Below are 16,474 nucleotides of genomic sequence, written 5' to 3' on the forward strand. Positions count from 1 at the left end.
CTTTAAGTAATTGATCTGCTGATCTCTTTTTTCATTCAGCACATGGGAAGAACAGTGAGCAATACTGAAGGTTAGATGGAAAGAAAATGATCTGAGTTACCCAGCTCAGAATGATCAAAAACATGAGACTGGCTTTAAAATTAATTTTTGAAAAGCAATCTGCTTAAGGTTCATCTTAGTTTCTTTGATGTCTGAGACTTAAATGAATGCACGCAATTTACCTTTACAGATTTGTCTCAAGACATGCTAGCATAAATGGTTGTGAATTAAATCATCTCCAGCAGCTGGAAGTAGGGACAAAATTGGTAGTGTAGGACCTATGACTGAAAAAAGGAGAGAAAAGACCCAGTAGAACTCTTCACTTTTTAGGACTTTTTAGGATTGCCATTTATTCAGCAGTGACATTTTTTTCTTTAACTTACTACAGCTTCAAACTGTGTGTGTGTGTGTGTATTAGACTGTATGCATGCAAAAAACCTCACACAATTGGTGTTACTTTAATAAAAAAAAATTCCTTAGGTTTAGTTAAATCTTTCTCCTTGTGATTCAAGTAGTTTTATTTCCTATCCAGACAGTAAATAGTGCAGTAGTAGTAATCTTCAAGAGACTGGCTGTTACTGTGAGAAGTCACACTGAGAAATTATGCTGAGAACACCTTAATATCTTGTGTATTATGGATGGTGTGAACAGTTTAGTGGAGTTACAACACATACCTATGGTGAGAAGGTCAGCCAGAGTCCCTCAGCTGCTGAGCGGAGGCCGTAGGCTCTGTGCAACTATGACAAAGTTGTGCATACAGGGGGATGTTCTTCAAGAAGGACTAATGGACTGGTTTAGTGGGATGTTCAGTTAGAACAGTTCACAGAGAGAGGCAGCCCTAAGATCAAAAGAAAGATGTTTCTGCAAGTATTGGAACAAACAAAAGAGGCTTTAGGTGAAACTTTCACTGGAAAATGATAAGGGAAAAGATGGACTACTATGGTCTTGTAAAGGGAGAGAAATAAAAGCACTTAGATTTGCATCAGGTTGTTGTAACTGTTCTCTGAAGATATGCAATAGAAATTTTCCCTCATTAGCTGTATGGATACCTCCTGGTAATCACTTTGAAACAATGTTATTATCAGATACCATGAGTACAGTATCAGAACTGCACCAGTTATTACAACATCTTGAGTGGGCTTTCTGGTCATTCATTTATACAAACATGGGTGGCATTTTCCACTAGCTCTGGAGCTGATCAAACTCTCCACTGCAATGCTCTTTAACAAATCCTGGCACTTCTGTGAGTTTTTCAAATAAGTGTCTTAGTCAGCCAGTTCTTTAGGTTATTGATTACTGACAGCTAACGGTCCTTAGCACACTTCCTATCTATAATGAAGAAGATATTCTGTGTATTTCTTTGCATTATTAATTTCTTTCTGGTCTTGGGATGTTATAGAAAATCTAGCAGGCTGTAGCTCATAGTTTGAGTCTTTTCCTGCAGGTTATAAAGCAAACAAACTGGCTGCCTCCATTCCTGAAATTGCAGCAACAAGATCTGAGAGTGACACAAGGTTTTCAAGGATTGTGTCCCTCCATCTACGGCTGTTACCTGACTTCTCTCCATTCACAATGAAATGACTACAGAAAACAAGGTGTTACAGATGCAGAAGGAAATAACTGTGGGAAGAACATGTAGTTCCTAGTGATGCTAGAAATATATTGCCACTGGGAAATGTGGTGGTTTGTGGTATTGAAATGATCAACTCTCTCTTTAGGCTCTGAAATTCCATGACTGCTGATGTGTTTGTGAGAGCAGTTTCTGCTCTCTCTTCTGACAGCATTGTACCTATCTTCAATATGTTTTGCATAAATATGGGAGAGAAATACAGATGCACACAGCATGCAGGTGTCTGAAACTGCATTGTGAGATTCAACTAGCATATGAACACAGTACCAGAACGAGATCATATGTAGCTGCTGGAACATTTACTTTTCCCAGCAAAACATTTATTTGCTTTTCACAATTCTTAATAAATGGAGAAAGGATGTAGATTTGTGTTTTGCCAGCCTGTCTTTCCCGTGAGGTGTTTATCTTTTATAAATAAAACAAAATAAACCAAAAGACATTGTTTTGACACAATGCCTGATTGTAAGAACATGAAGTTGCAGCTAAGAGGATTCAAGACCAGGCTGTCCTGGGGAGGAGCAGCTGCCACTTTCTGTTGCAGAGCAGAGTACAAGAAAGCCCCAAGGCATTTTAGGGAATGGTGGGGGTCCTGTGGGATCATCTGCAGCAAAGGATCAGGCACACAGGGCTTGGCATCAAACTCAGCTTTCCTTTCTGGGGACTCTGCTGATGCTGTTATGGAAAGTGCCTCATCTCCTGGTTCTCCCAGCCTGAGAGATGTGCAGTTAATCTTTAAATAGTTGATAGTTCCTGCACCTCTTTCTTCTTGTATGTGGTAAAGCTACTGTCTCTACTTGCATTTCTTTCCCACTGACAGTGGTTAAAGGGGGGTGATGGCAGTGTGTTAGTCTATATTTTGGTAAGAATGTTAGTACAGACCCATCAGGGGAGCAGCAGCCTCATCTGTGCTGGGGGAGAAAGTGTGACAACAGTGCTGGAAGAGTTCTGGGTTGAGCCTTGATGAATGGAAAATGGAGACTTGAGAGCTGCCCCAGGACACCTACAAAGCATTATCTGTTACCTGGCTGGGCTGTTGGTATTGATTGGTGTCACAGGCAGTGGTTGCAAGCTATTTGTCATTCATGTGATCTCTCTAGGCTGACCAAAAATTGTACACTGCACCACGACCATATATTTTCTTCAATTCTTACCATGGTGTCCAGAACTGATGTGACTGGTGCCAAAGAGCTTGGGCATCTTCTAGGAACCAGGAGAAATATTTGAGAAACCAATTTGTCAATAGTTAAGCCTGGTCACACCTATCTTGTAAACCTAAAATATTTCATACTATGGGAATTCTTTTCAAATCCTTCCATGCTAATGATGCTTTAATGGTGTTTCCACTGGAGACAAGACATGAAATGGAAATTCTCTTCCTTGAAGACAGTGGTTGGCTTCAGACTTCTCCAAGTGGTGCTCTCTGGAGAAAACAGCAGCTCTTTAGGTATTACTGAGAACTGTAAGGTCTCTGCTGAACTGTTTCATGCTGCAGCTCTGTGATGCCTGTCCATGTTACTCCTATTCCCTGTGATTGCAGTCTCCCATATTGCATTGTGTTGTCCCACACACATATGTGTGTGTCTGAGCAGCCACTGTGGCTCACAGACAGTGCAGCTTTTTGAAACTTTACTGATCATCAAGCAGCAAAGGTTTTCAATGAAGTAAAGATGAGGTGAGGGCTGAATTTAATTTTGCACTGGAGAGCCCCCTTCCATTCCTGGAACCTTTGCATGCATGGGTTTCAGGCTATCCAGGCAGTTGGTCCCTTTTCATTTTTTTGCTCCAATGTTTCAAGTTGTAATCATTTCAGAAGATGTGTTTTAATGCTTGCTCAGAGAGTGCTTTGCAGGCCTCCAGAGAGTGTGTGTATGGACTCACAGATCTGGGGTAGGCTCAGGAAGAATTCTGAGCAGCACAGAGATGTGGGAAGCCAGAAATGAGTTCAGACACACTTTTATAGTTTGTCTGAGTGTCCCCTGTGGGACAGGAGCCGAGGGTTTTCTAGGCTTATGCAAACATTGTTTTGATGCTACAGCACAGAAGGGCTGAGTCTGCTGCCTGTGCTTGTGTGTGTGACATATACTAGCTGTGCCAGAGCCAATAGACACTGTCTTTTAAACCCTGCCATGAATAAAGAAATACTCTCTGAGGTTTTTCTGCAGTCCTGCAGCAGGGAACTCCTACTCCTGTAACCTTTACTTCTTTTCTTGGAAGGAATTGGGTTAATGTGTGATGCTCTGTCATCAGGATTACATGCTGATACTACCTTGATAGCTTTCTCTTTTTCTTTTCCTGTGTTAGCATATGGAAGCTTTGAGTGGTTGATGTGTCCATCTTGTCCACTCATTTACTGCTTTATATCCTCTCCCCTCACCACTCATTTTCTGCAGTTTAGGAAGGCTAAGCTGTTCCAGGGCAGAGAGGACATGATGAAAGCAGCAGGAAGCAGGTTGTAACTGGATTCTAGATGTTTTCTGCTGGTATTTTTGAAAATGTTTCCTCTGGACTTCATGGAATGCTGGATGATGGGAAAAACCACTGCCAAGGTTTTTCCCAGAGAGGAATGCTAAACTTCATTTCTCCTTCCAGGCCAGGCAGCAAGGATTTAGTACATGTGGAGTAGAACAAGGCTGAGCAGTGTATAATTTTTCCTGTAATTCATTCATATGCAGGCCATTGAGAGGCAGAGTTATGTCTCTCAGGGATGTGGTATGAACAGGCTATGGTAGGAGCTATGCAGTTTCACTGATAATGATCCATGTCAGAAGTGTCCCTGTATTTCCCCTGGCTCAGATAAGTCATGGGGTAATAAAGCTTTTTCCTCTTGACCCTTTTCCCCAGACAGCACACAACCAGGGGCAGTGATTGCTTTGTGTCCTGCGCCTCTCATCCTAAATACTTTATAATTTCACGGATTTAATTGTACCTGAGCCTTTTTCTTCAGTGATCCTCCATGAAATTCAAAGTCCTGCTGGTTTTTCTGGGTGGGAAGGAAAGCACTGCTATTCCACAGACCTACCTGCTCATGGCTTTGACAGGCTGTGTGCAGAGGAACAGGATGGAGCTGCTCTCATTCCCACTTTATCATCCTTTGTCATCTCATGGGAAAAAGCTCTGTGCTCCTACCTGGGAGAATCATGCAGGCACTTGAGCAGGGTCCACAATCCACACTATAGATCTCAGCCTGGCACTGTGTCTGCTGCTGGCAGGAGACCTCCCTGTTCAGTGGTGGGCAGTGGAAATAACATAAATCCATCTGCAGCAATGCATGGCTAAGCACCATGGCACCTCTCTCTGTAGGGAAACTGCTTATTTGTGAATTATGTCAAGGAATGGTGAGCTGGAGCGGTGGTCCTGACACCAAAGTGTATCTTTTTTGGTGTCTGGGTAGTCTGAATGATACAGGGGACTGAATGAGGAAGAGACAAGTGGTTTCCTTCTGGGGAGAGGTGAGCACATTTAAGGAGATCTTGGCAATCTCTCTGCTGGTTCTTCTGAGTTCTCTTTTAATGCCAGCACACCCACTAACCACACTCTCATTGACTCAAGCTTTTCATTAATTTTTTGTTAGACTAAATGTTCTTGGGATCTTATTTTAGAAAATACAGAGTGCTCATGGCCATAACTGCAGTCCATAAAGTTTTTGCTGTCAGCGTAATAGCAGAGAGAATGCTAAGTAGTCTCAAAAAATGAGGTGGGTGGTATCTCAACTGGGATATCCATAATCAAGGAAAACTTTTGACCTTACATGTCCTGTGCTGTGGATGTAAGCTATGATAATCCTATTTTGCCTGAAGTATTTTTACTGCTGCAATGTGCTCTATTGGAAGGGATAAGAACACTATTAATACTGCATTCACTGTAAAAGGATGTGGAAATGGAAAACCAGTGCATACATGAGATGGCACACACTAGATACTGATTTCTGCAGGATCAGGAAAGAAACTGGAAAATGCAGCATATACTTACACAGAAATTGAATTTTCACAGATGTGCTATTATTCCCTGTTATGACCCTAATATGTCTTTTACCTTTACACTTTTATAAAACGTGTGTGAAAGTATGTTTCGGGAAGAATTTTCATGTGGGGAAAAAAGGAAATACTAGAATTTAGTTGGCCATCCCTTTTATGTTGCAGTAGCCTTTGATTCTGACCTTCCCATTGATTAGGGCAAAGAAGAATCTTGTCTTGGAGCTTGTGGTCCCACCTGCCTAGAACACTTCCTAGTTTGGCCTTAGCATGAAAGACTTGAACAGAAAAGGATTGTTTACCTTCAATTATTGCAAGAAACAAACCTGTAGTTGTTAAACTCATTGTGTCTTGGTTTGCTTGGCAGACTTAAAGTGCAAACAATTGTAAATATAAAGATACATTTTCATACAAGCAAGGGCTTTTCCTTGTAATTAGTGTGACCTTAATGGCAGTTGAGATGTGTTGAAGAGCAAACTACTGAATGATTTAGTGTGGCATGAAAATCTCACAGATTTTGCTGGAGTAGGGAAGAGCAAAGGACTTCTCCTCCCCTCATATATGGAGTACAAAATCTGCCTGAGCACTGCTAATGTCCAGTGTGATTTTATGGTGTATTGTCTGCTTTCTCTTCAGGTGTATTGCTCTGATTTAAGCCACCACTTGAGATTGTGCCATTTCCTGCAGCAGGGTTTATTGTTGTCCAGGAGCAGTGTAATGTTTCTGTTCCCCTTGCAGTCACTCATCTCTTGGGTTCACTGGAGGGTGATGGATGTGTTCCTGCTGGACAGGCTGTTGGGGATTTGTGCCTCAGGGCTCTGTCACTGCGTAGGTGCAGACAGGGATGGGATGATTTCAGCCACCATAATGCTGTCCCTCAGTGTGTTGTGCCACTTCCTCTGTGTACTGGGCAGGGAACACCAGCACCCCTTGCTGCTTGGCTCAGAGGGAATCCCCAGGGCCTGGGACAGATCCCCACCTCTCTGATGGGCCTGGGGACCCTTGGCTGGCTCTTGTTGGTAGCACCAACACAGTAGCCAAGCCAGATGATGTCCCATCTCTGTGTGTCAGGCCCCCTTCCCTGGAACAGTTTTGTTTTCTTCCTGAACCCCATAAGCCAACCAGCTCTCACAGACTTCTGTAAAAGACCACAAATCTTGGTCTTTGTTCAAAACTCCATCTAACTCAATAACTGAATGTCTTTGAAAAGTCTTGAAACTGAGAGCAGTATGCATCAGCACTCCTCTTAGGACTTGTTTTATGAGAAACTCCTTTGTTCCTTAAATGCAAGGTAAGGAAATGAAACCCAAAGTTTGATTTACTTATCAGTACACTAATACCTGTATTTTTTGACTGATGCAATTGGCTACTGTATTTTGCACAGTGGCCAAGATAGAAACAAAATCAGCAGCACACCTGATTTCTGTGTATTTTTTCTTGGGTTTACAAAAGGCTATGACATCAAAAAATCAAATGGCTCTCTAATGGCTGCAATCAGTCTTGCTTGAATGTCACATTGACCTTACTGCTGGTGATAATATTGAATCCTGTGAAGTTTTGGTCAGAATTTGGCAAAGACTGTACTGATCAGTCTTTTCTCTTCTACAAATAGGTCTCCACTGTTGTAACTGGAGGAACAGAGAATGTTGTCTTCACTTATAATAATTTGTCTATGGGAGAAGTACTTTTTCTGTAAGTTCAGACTTTTTACTTTATTGGTAATAAAAATGCAATTTTTGCCTACTGATGCTGTGTGTGCAATATATTTTTCCAGTGCTTCGGCCATCCTGGTCTGAATACTCTGGGGAAATTGTGACATACTTGTTCAAAAGCATGTGGGACTTGGAAATTTGTTTTCTGTTTTGTTATGTTTTGCTTGTGTGTTTCCTTTTTTTATGAATATATGCTGAAGGTAGGCTGCAAACCAAATCTCTGTTCTAACCAGCTACAAAGCAGGAAATTCTCTTTTCTAGTCAAAGCCCCCTCATCAAATATGTATCTGAGATTTTTGGTCAACTCTAATCCAGACACCTTTGAAGCAGGGGTTAAAAGCCTGCATTGTGGCATTGTGGTATTACTGTGCCATTTGAAACATTAAAGCATAATTTTCAAGGTAATCTAGATGTATGGAATTTCTTATTTCTTATTGTCCCCTTGGCATTGCAGAACAGCCTTTTCTCTATATCCCCAAGTACATAGTTTATTAGTATTTTCTGTTCTAGTTATGCAGGCATGTATCTAATTTGTCTTAGTTGGGTCCAAATTGTTTGCTTCCTGGGTTGTTTCCCTTTTTTCTTTCCTCCCAGGGGTTCATAGCTGCATTTCCTACAGAAGCAGAAGACTGGAAAACCCTCTAATCCAGAAAAGCTGTGTTCTTTTTTCTTGTTGAAGTAGGCTTCAACACAATGAGCTTTTGGGCCCCTTTCCAACAACATGAAAGGAAATTTCTACTTTCATATAGTCTCCTATTTACCCTTTGGCTACTTTCCCTCACTTCTCCCCTGAAAAGCTGGGTTAAATTGTGTTCCAATGCTTTTGAGTGAATTTCCAAATCACAAAAAGATAAATTCTTGCTGAAATAATCTATTTTTTAAGTTTTAAATCCTTTGCTTGGCATTGCCAGATTACCATATGGAACAAGTTCTAATAACCAGCCAAGCTATAAATAAATTCAGCAAGAACATTAAGAGCAAAAAACAAAGAAATCCCTAATCTTCCAAACAGCCTTTCAGGCACCACTTCCATTCCACTTGGGAAAAGAAGAGTAGCTAGGAAGAACAAATGTAACAAACATCTGCAATTGAAAGGACAGCTTTCAAAGTAACATATGTGAGATGGACATATTTCCCCACCATGTCTCTGAAATCCTTGGGCTGTCCCACTGTTCATAGAAGGGCCCATACTAGAATTTCAGAAGCACTTTGAAAATCCAGATACTTGTTGCTTGGCCTTGCTTGTGTTTTCTGTGCACTGACCATGATTCCTCATTTTCTATATCACTAATTGCAGAGGCTCCAGAAAGCCACATCATATCACACCTCAGCAATGCGTGCATATGGTGACAAATTTTTCCAGTGATGTTCAAGTCTTGGAAATGTGGGGTTCTTTTGCTGATACACACAGGCATTTGCTTATTTTTAACTACCTCTCTGGAGCTCAAGAGTAAATGAGATGATATTCCAGTGACTATATAATATATGTATAATATGCAAGGATTCTTTTCAAAGATAGCAGAATTAGAGCTGGAAATTGATCTTTGATTTAGAATCAAAACTTTTCAGACTTCTGCTACATCTTGACCCAATTCTAGCTGCATTGTTTGAAGGTCTGTGTGAGCTGGCTCTATCTGTGCTGCAGCAGTAACATGCTGAAAGGTTTTTCTTGTGCTCTTTGAGTGGAAAGAGAATCTGTATGTGTGAGATTTCATGGCAGAGTTACGCCATCCTAAACCAGCTCTGAATAATCTGCTAGGATGCAGCTGAAAACCTGTTTGTGAGTAATAGCAATAGATAAGTTGCAGGGTCAGAATTACCTGCTCTCTAGTGAGGCTGCTGCCAGTGATTCTGTGGAAATGGTGAAGGCTGCCAAAAAATAATGCATGAATGAACAGTTCAGAGGCCCAGCAGTTCACAGCAAAGCATCGCTTTCTGTCCAGACGGCAGCAAGTTTAAAATAGCCAGTTCCCTTTTCCGCACATCATGGCACAATTCCAGAGGTTTTCAGGACTCTGTTGCTTCCAACAGGGTTTTTGTTAGAGTAAGTGTTTGTCATTTTCATCATTTTTGGAAAAAATGTCCATATTGCTCGAAAGGAATTTAGCTGAATGCAGGGCCTTGTGCTTTTTTTCCCCCCACTAGGCTAATACAAAGCAGCTGCTGCTGCATCTTCCTCTGAGCAGCCTCAGCACAACACCCTTGGAAATAAGAATGACTCATCTTGATGGGGGTCTTCCTGTTGGGATGTTGGAAATAACCACAGTTACTGCAGGGGACTTAAAGTACAGTAATTTGGATGATGGAACTTGAGGCAATGCTGGGCGAGGAAAGGCTGCAATCAGAAAGCTGTCAGAGGCAGCAGAAAGGCCCTGGGGGAAAAGACAAGCAGAGTAATAAGATATGACCAGAATTTTTTGCTGTTAACTTAAAATATTGTGGAAATAGAATATTGGCTCCCAGTTAAATCATGCAGAGATTTGGAAAAGGGCTTTGAGAAGCACACAGGCATCGTGCAGGATTGCTGCAGTGACTGTGCCAAATACTGCAGCTAAGTGAAGGTTTCGGGCAGCCCTACAGCAGTGAGCACCCTGCAAAGCTCTCTTTGCCTGGTGTGTACAAAAGCCCTGTGCTTTGGGTGTGCTTGAGAGCCAGGTACATAACAGGGCTGCTCTAGACAGTCAGCCTTCACTTCTTGCATTAAACCATCACCTCTTCCCTTCCTTTGCCTTGTCCCTATTGGGACAGAAGTGAATCCTTATGAATTTTTAAAAGGAAATATATTCATATATACCCTGTAGCACATGAGAGGCAGATCTGTGCTCATGTTATGGTCATTGATTTATTGTTTAGGGTATTCATTCAGTCCATTTAAAGCTGCAATTGAGTATTCAGGACTATACATATACATTTTGCTGTTTAGTTTATTTTTGATTGTTTGGTTTAATGTTGTTTTTTGTTTGGTTTTTTTTCCTTACACAGAAAGCTGTTGGTAGCTGGGGGAAGCTATGACTACAAAGAAATATTTTTGAGTAGAGACCATTACATGAGCTCTCTCCTGCTTGTCTTGATGCCTTGTACTACTGGATTGTTATTCTTTCAACTTTTGCAGCAATTCCTGTTCTCCAGTTGCCTCCCTGTCCCTCTTTGTGGACTGTGAGCTGCAGAAATATGCCTGGTGAGAGATGGAGCGTGTGTGACAGCACACAGGGCTGGAGACTATTAGGGAAAACCAGAACAAGCTCTCAAACTTGATCTTGTGGTGAAAATCTTTGCAGAAGATACAAATATTCAACTGTTTGGTAATTTTCCAGGATAGAAACACAAAATTTTCCCAAGGTGGAAACATAAAATCCTGGGTTTTTTTTTTTTTTTGGCTTCTTGGTTGATCCATAAAAGAATCCACACCCTGGGAAAATGTTTTCTGTGTACATTGTAAAAGCACACTCCTGAATCATGGCACCAGGCCTGCTGAATGAATAGAATAGGTGGAATATTGTTGTGTGAAATCAAATTAGACTTCCAAAACAATCGTGGTCTATGATCTCAGTGATGAGCTAGAAGAAACTTGTGTCAGATGTGTGTTGGGGGTGCTGCTGTCTCCCAGCAGGATGCCTCTGTTCTGGCTGTTGTTCTGTCTCCTTGTCAGGCAGTGCTTTGAAGAGTTGACCAGTGTCAAGGGGTGAGGAAATCTGCAAGTGGAGAGAAAATGCTTAAGTTTCAAAGTATATAAAATGAATGTACAAGATTCTGAAACAAACTTGTGCTGTAACACAAGGACCTTGTCTGTCTAGGGGCAAAAGCAGTTTTGCTATGCAGTAAGAGTCACAAAAATAAAGCTGAATTTCCAGTGTGCTGTACACCAGGAACCAAGTGCTGCTTGTGCTGTTAATATATGCACAACATAATGGGTATTACTACTATAATTAGTACTTTTCATTATAATTAATGTAGTTACAGTGTGAGTCTATTGAAAAAAAAAAGAGTTAAATAATGAAAAGGGATGACACAAACAAAGCCCAGTGCAATGTAATTTGTCCTGTCCACAACAGAAATAATCAAGTCAGCCAACAAGTGCATTTACATGCTCAAAAAGTTAAAAACTGCTTTATGCTTGTATACCAATCACAGAATGACTGAGGAAACTCAGACATCACTCCTAAAAAGTTTGACAACTTGGCAAGTAAAAGATGTAAGAGATGCTTCATAGTCAAACAATAGTTACTTTAGATAAGACTTTATGTCATTTTTAACTCATGTAAATACATGAGGATACATGTCTCATTCAAAGAACTATTTGATTTCTGTCTAAAAATGGTGTTATTGCTCTTTAATCTGTAAATGATCCTGCATCATGTTGCTATTAAATAAAAATGGACTCTAGCACACAAGTTAGATGCTTATAATATGGCACTGTTTATGTAATCTTGTTTCTTAAATACTTCAAAGATTCTTCCATTTGAAATCTATCTTGCCATAATTTATCTTTTGGGCATTCAGCATTATCTTGCAGTGTGGAATTCAAATTTAAACTAATCTTAAATTCTGAGGAGAAAACCTTTGTAGCAATGCATTTTCAAATGTCTGTATTGATTGTTGGTCTGAATGCTTTTCATGGAGAAATCTTTGAGAGTTTGTATAACATAAGTTTGCTTTCTCTCTGGCATAATTAATTTCATGGTATGATGTAAAAGGTGCATTTCATTTATTGTACTCAGAAATACTAAACTTTTAAGCTTTTGCATGCTAACCCTTTTCATTGCTGAAACTTGAAAAAGCTGCTGAGAAAGACCAAAAGAACACCTAAACTTCAAGTTTAAATATACCACGAAGTAAATGAAAATTTGACTCATAATATTCTATCCCAGTTCAAAGGCAAAAATTTAATTTAACTTACTTTAGAGCAATATTGAGAATTTCTTGTATTTCCAGTCATCATTTAAAATAGGAACATCTATGGTTTTCTTCAAACAAGGAAAAAGAGAAATAATGCTGTAGTACAGAAAAAGTATTACTTCTTTCAAATATATGTGCTTGATGGGCCAGTAAGAGAAAACTTTGCACATGGAAGATGAAAGCATTGGAATAACCAAGGAGAGGACAACATCATCATTGTATCTGTGAGTCTCTTCCAGCTCATTCACCCAGCACAACTTTTAAGGTCAGTAGCACATTGGGTAATTGATACTGGTAAATGAATGGCATTTCTGTGGCCACATCTTCCTGATTCTCTTCCTGATTCTCTTAAACTATTGAATCTCAGGAGAATAGCATAGCAAAGGGGTTAAAATAACCATTTTTAATATAAAATACTAGTTTTTGCTAGCTAAAGGAAGAAAAAATAAAAATGAGGACTTTTTTCAGCTAAAAATAATTTCTTCTGTTTTTACTGAAGCAATCTGTAGCAGAGGACCTCCTTTAAAATCTCTTGAACTAAATCTTGAAATACTTTATCTCCAGCACCATGGGCTCAACCAGCCCAATCACTTTGTTCTTACAACATAAATCAAAGAAATGAAGAAGGTGCATGGACCCTTTGGAATCTGAAGTTGTGAGCATGACTTAAACACTACTCCCATTTTTGCTCAGTATGAAACTGGATAGTTGTAAGCAGAAAGAAATCTTTTGTTATCTGGATTTGTGTGTTTTTAGTTTTTGGGATTTTTTTCTCAAATCCTAATGAAAATGTGTACTCTAAATATTAATGTCTGCAGAGAAATGAAGGTCAGCAGCAGTAATAATTATTGAGTTCATGCATTATCTAGTATGTAGTTCCTAAGCAACACGTTGCACATAACTATTATTGCTTGCCAAAAGCAAATGAGAAACAGAAAAGTCTCCAAAATAACCAAGCTGCAGTTGGTGCAGTACCCTGATACACATTAGTGTCATAATGCAAACACTGAAGTGTTCACTCACCCTTTTCCAGACCTGTATGAAATCATCCAGAAAAAAGGTAAAAAACTACTATGTTGAAATGAAAAAAGGTTGCTAGTTTTAAACAAGGTGGAAAGTTATATGGAAAAGTGTAGCTTTCTACTAGAGATTCTTTAAATAAAATTAATTTGAAATTCTTAATACATGTAGGTTTGAAGCGAAGCAGTACTAATAGTATCATACAGTACTTGGAAAGATTAATTTTGAATGAAGAAGTTTGACAAAACTCTTTTCAATTTTCCCACAAACACTCCGTGTTTTCATACCAAGCCTGGTGGAAAGGGGAAGAAGAAAAAGGGAAAACCAGGACTTCTGAAATTTTCTAATGTGTTTTTTCAAGTCTATCCTCTCTCCTTGGAGGGGGTGGGATTCAATTTGGCAAACTTTACTACAGCCTGGAGGTGCCTACTTCTGAGCTATTCTAGGTTCCCTGTGTGATCTGTGGAGAAAAGTAGGCTCTTTTAAGGGGTGACTCATGTAATCTATTTCAAACACCTACTCTCAGAGAAGATGTCCATGTAGGAGCCAAGGGTGTCTGGCTCAGATGTGTATGTCTGCACTTGGCCAGATGAATCCTACCCAGTATGCCTATGCTGTAGACTGCCAAGAAACAAGATAAATTTAGCTGTATAGAGCTCCGTGTTGTCACAGTGAAGTTTTTAAAAGCTAGCTCAGGTATTTCTGACTCCACTGTTGCCTAGAATCAAGACAAAAACTTTCCAAACAATATTAAGAGGGGTAAGATAGAAAGCAGTTCTTTAATGGAATCCTTTGGATGTACAAATATGGCTGTGTGCATATAGCCATAGGATTTCTGCAATTTTAAAAAGGTTAATTAATTACTATATCTAGCAGGTACATCCAAGAAGAGATCAGTTGCCCCAGTAACCCACCCTCATGTCTGCTCCTTGGAGTTAGTTGGTCCAGGGGTTTCTTTGCCCTTTATCTTGTTATGTCCCTCAAATTCTGGTGAAAAACAAGATGTCCTTGTCAGAAATTCTCTTCTTGAGAATAAGACTCAACAGAATTTCAAGGATGTGTTAGAAAGGGCTAGCTTAATATTCTAAAATGTGAGAAAGGGCAGGAAAAGTACTAGAGACTATACAACTATATATTAAAAATCTACAAAGCTAAAAATATATGAAAAAGCCAGAAGTTTTTAGGCATCACCACAACATAGTCTTCTGTAAGACAGCATTCACTCAGGTGTTTCAGGCTCTTGTTTTCCACAGCTGCCACCTCTGACTGGTGGTACAAAGCCATTGTGCTGTCAGGGAACTCTGGAGCCACCCCGTGTACAGGGTGGCACTAAGGAAACCAGGGCTACCTGAATATGTCTGGTGAAGAGCAATCCTGTAGGAGTTAAGGTATGATGTCACTTCTGTCCTGGTGAAACTGCTGCTGAGGTCTGAGTCCAGTTGTGGTGCTGATGTTTTAAATGCCTCTGAAATCCTTCCAGCGCAGTCAGAGGTCTGGACATGCTGCCTGTGAGAAGTGAAAAAGCACAATCTTTTTATTTTGACAAAGAGAAGGTTGGCATGCTATTTTATCGTGGTTTAAGAGTTGTGCTACACAGTGACATTTTTTGATACAGGATGACAATTTAATCTAGTGAATGAAAGCATGATGCTACTCAATCTCTAAAACCTGATTATTTCAGGTGACAAAAAAGAAGACTTTTACAGCAAGGCTAAATAACTGCTGGAATAACTTTATCTAGGAGTTTTATAGATTATTCTTTTCCTTGAAAATCCTTTTAAATCTAGATATGATACAGGACAATGAACTCTTACTGCTTTAATGAAGGAATTAAACAGTGAAATGTTGTGGTCTGTGAAGTGAGACTCTAAAGATATCCCTTCTGGCCTAAAAAGCTGTTTAATGGGCCCAGTGCAGCATTGGATCTCAACCTCTCACAGTCCTGCAAAATCTGCATTTCAAAAAGGGCTATGCAGCCTTTCCCATTTCCAATACAATTACTGTCAATCACTTGGTCCTATCTTCCTCACATTATGTTCCTTTAATAAGGTTTTTGATCTGAAAATGTGCTCAGTGAACGCACTTTCTGTGAGCTGGACTCCTTATATAGAAAGGTAGATAAGGGAGTTGGAGAAGCAGAACCTGCTGGAGCTGAAGGTCATGCCTGCAAGGTATGGCACAGAGCTTAACTCTGAGCTATTTTGCTTTTGTTACCAATTCTCTGCTGGATTTTTTTTTTACCATGATTTTTTTTCACCATGATTGTTTTTTTTTTGCACAAACTTTTAGTAAGTCAAATATAAATCTACTTAATTTTGACAGAAGAAAATTAGTACTTCTCTTTAAATCCAGTCAACAAATACAGATGCTTTAGTTAGCAATCTAGTTTGTCTTTGCTTCTCAGACTGGAAGGAATTTGAATTTGTGCTTTGCACCACTCTCTGGAGGATGCTCTCTTGATAGCTAAAATTATAGGATGTGAGTCTTTGCCAAAACTATGGTATTAAATGTCCATCTCTCCCTGATCCTTCCCCCACCTCTGGATCTTCAGTGCCAGTGCTTATGTGAATTTGTCTCTCTTTCATTCTCTTTCTTGGTCAGACTTCATCAAGGCTGAATAAGATCTTTGCCACACTGAATTTCTCGTCCCATCAGTTAAATATGTTTATCCTTTGAAGAACTGTGGCTTAGGCAGAACTACAGTGTTTCTGTTAAAAACCACAGAATTACAATTATATAATGTCTGCTTTGTTTCACAGGTGTTTCCATATCTAAATGCATTTAAAATAAGATTTTATAGAACAGGAAAACCTGTAGTAGTTAAGACTTAAGTTTTTTCACTGGTCCCAGTGATTTCCCTTTGGCAGAATGGCAGTATCAGTCATCCAACACCGATCTGCACAATTGAATGGCTTTGAAAAACACCTTGTCTGGAAATAATTTTCCATGATGACTTTCATGCATCATGTCTTCAGGAAGGGCTGCTTCTACATGGGAGTGAAGGGAGCCCTGTTCATCTTTCCCTCCTGGCCCACTTGCTGGGTGTGCTCCTGGCTGTCCTGCTCTAGTCCAGTCCATCACACCTCCTGGCTGCTTGAGGCCAGGCTTTCAGTTCACTTCCTCACTGCTTCTACTCCGGAGTGAGGAGGCAGATAAATTGCTAACTAAGGTACTTTTCTTACATTTCTGTTCCTGGGGGTCCTCTT

The 16,474-nt window shown here is 40.0% G+C and overlaps 1 long non-coding RNA gene across 11 annotated transcripts in view; it reads left to right on the top strand.

Moving 5' to 3' along the window:
• The window catches only part of LOC139591619 (uncharacterized), a 413,264-nt gene that overhangs the window by 19,268 nt on the left and 377,522 nt on the right, over nt 1-16,474 (top strand). The window contains exon 2 of one of the 11 annotated variants that reach the window (XR_011679702.1): nt 7,253-7,332. The exons of the other annotated variants lie outside the window; for them this stretch is intronic. This is a non-coding gene — a long non-coding RNA (uncharacterized lncRNA). The remainder of the gene's footprint in view (nt 1-7,252; nt 7,333-16,474) is intronic. 11 annotated transcript variants of the gene reach the window in all.

The sequence above is a fragment of the Agelaius tricolor genome, unplaced genomic scaffold (genome assembly GCF_023055355.1).
Source record: "Agelaius tricolor isolate 1412-34295 unplaced genomic scaffold, bAgeTri1.0.p SCAF_7, whole genome shotgun sequence".
Classification (NCBI taxonomy): Eukaryota; Metazoa; Chordata; class Aves; order Passeriformes; family Icteridae; genus Agelaius; species Agelaius tricolor.